Raw genomic sequence first — 2,618 nt, 5'->3', positions numbered from 1 at the left:
GAAAATTTTCTAAGTCCAAAGAGTTGGACAAATTTCCTTAGGCCCAAAGGTTGCACTGAATGTTCCTAAGGTGGCCATCATTACCCATGAAGTATCGCGAAGGTTCACCCGAAAGACACAATATGCCCTAAAGTACCCACAGAGTACCCACAAGTTGCACCCAATTGGCCTAAGTTGGCCAAAAGTACCGACAAGTACCACCATAGAAGCCCGAGTAGAGCGAAATGTGGGCCAAAGTACCGAGTAGTTGCCACAAATGCCCAAATGGATACCAAAATGTGGTACCAAGTACCTAACTGTTGCAACAAATGCTAGCTTTCTGAGCAAAAGCTGTGGACCAATTTCGTAGAAGAACCGCCTAGGCGAAAAGGCAAAAATCGCCGAAGCTGGCCCGCTCGCAGAGCTCGCGGGCCAGGAGATACTCATAGGGCGCTTTACTAGAGTGGGGAACTTGAGAATTTTTGTGTCCGAGACTTTGGGCAACTTCGCGGCCGCCCCCTTAAAGTAAAAGATTTTCTCTGGGTGCCTAAAATTCGCAATTCCCGCAAAGTCGGGAAGACGTTAAAGTTTTTGCCCAAAAAATGGCCATCGATTTAAGGTGATTTTCCAATAAGAAAATTTTTCCTAAGATGAATTTTTTCGAATATTTCCTAAACTAAGCGTCGGAGCACATGGCCGTGAAGGAACTTTTGGTAGCTTTTGGCAAGGGCTATCGGATGAAATAATGCGAAAGGCCATCGGAGCGATATTGGATAAATGCGGGCCCATAAACGTACCTAAGAAGTGAAAATTGGTACCTTGCACGCAGGATGCAAGAAATGCTTGAGTGTTAACCATCATCGGTACCAAGTACCTAGGTTATATCGAGTGCGTAGATGGAAGTCGGTACCAAAGGGAAACCTTCCTAGGCTAGGTGCACGCAAGTGAGTATGGATCGATCAGTAGAAAGATGGGAAGCCATAGGAAACCTTCCTAGGCTAGGTGCACGCAAGTGAGTATGGATCGATCAGTAGAAAGATGGGAAGCCATAGGAAACCTTCCTAGGCTAGGTGCACGCAAGTGAGTATGGATCGATCAGTAGAAAGATGGGAAGCCATAGGAAACCTTCCTAGGCTAGGTGCACGCAAGTGAGTATGGATCGATCAGTAGAAAGATGGGAAGCCCAAGGAAACCTTCCTAGGCTAGGTGCACGCAAGTGAGTATGGATCGATCAGTAGAAAGATGGGAAGCCCAAGGAAACCTTCCTAGGCTAGGTGCACGCAAGTGAGTATGGATCGATCAGTAGAAAGATGGGAAGCCATAGGAAACCTTCCTAGGCTAGGTGCACGCAAGTGAGTATGGATCGATCAGTAGAAAGATGGGAAGCCCAAGGAAACCTTCCTAGGCTAGGTGCACGCAAGTGAGTATGGATCGATCAGTAGAAAGATGGGAAGCCATAGGAAACCTTCCTAGGCTAGGTGCACGCAAGTGAGTATGGATCGATCAGTAGAAAGATGGGAAGCCATAGGAAACCTTCCTAGGCTAGGTGCACGCAAGTGAGTATGGATCGATCAGTAGAAAGATGGGAAGCCATAGGAAACCTTCCTAGGCTAGGTGCACGCAAGTGAGTATGGATCGATCAGTAGAAAGATGGGAAGCCATAGGAAACCTTCCTAGGCTAGGTGCACGCAAGTGAGTATGGATCGATCAGTAGAAAGATGGGAAGCCATAGGAAACCTTCCTAGGCTAGGTGCACGCAAGTGAGTATGGATCGATCAGTAGAAAGATGGGAAGCCCAAGGAAACCTTCCTAGGCTAGGTGCACGCAAGTGAGTATGGATCGATCAGTAGAAAGATGGGAAGCCCAAGGAAACCTTCCTAGGCTAGGTGCACGCAAGTGAGTATGGATCGATCAGTAGAAAGATGGGAAGCCCAAGGAAACCTTCCTAGGCTAGGTGCACGCAAGTGAGTATGGATCGATCAGTAGAAAGATGGGAAGCCATAGGAAACCTTCCTAGGCTAGGTGCACGCAAGTGAGTATGGATCGATCAGTAGAAAGATGGGAAGCCATAGGAAACCTTCCTAGGCTAGGTGCACGCAAGTGAGTATGGATCGATCAGTAGAAAGATGGGAAGCCATAGGAAACCTTCCTAGGCTAGGTGCACGCAAGTGAGTATGGATCGATCAGTAGAAAGATGGGAAGCCATAGGAAACCTTCCTAGGCTAGGTGCACGCAAGTGAGTATGGATCGATCAGTAGAAAGTGGGAAGCCCAGTACCAAATGCCCTAGTGAAGACCGTAAACGAATATCATGAACCGAGAAGGAGCACCAAATGCCCTAGTGAAGACCGTAAACGAATATCATGAACCGATAAGGAGCACCAAATGCCCTAGTGAAGACCGTAAACGAATATCATGAACCGATAAGGAGCACCAAATGCCCTAGTGAAGACCGTAAACGAATATCATGAACCGAGAAGTAGCAACGAATGCCTGAAAAAGTACCAAGTCCTCGGTATAGAGTAACGAGAGTTAACCGCCGTGATGTATGCAATGTGGGCAGCCATTGCATGGGTTCTGGACTTGGTTCGCGAATAACTTTTTTGCTAGACATCGGACAAAGTTGACGTGGAAGAACGA

The sequence above is a fragment of the Anopheles funestus genome (assembly GCF_943734845.2).
Source record: "Anopheles funestus chromosome X unlocalized genomic scaffold, idAnoFuneDA-416_04 X_unloc_134, whole genome shotgun sequence".
Lineage (NCBI taxonomy): Eukaryota > Metazoa > Arthropoda > Insecta > Diptera > Culicidae > Anopheles > Anopheles funestus.
Note: the sequence above shows the minus strand (reverse complement) of the source record.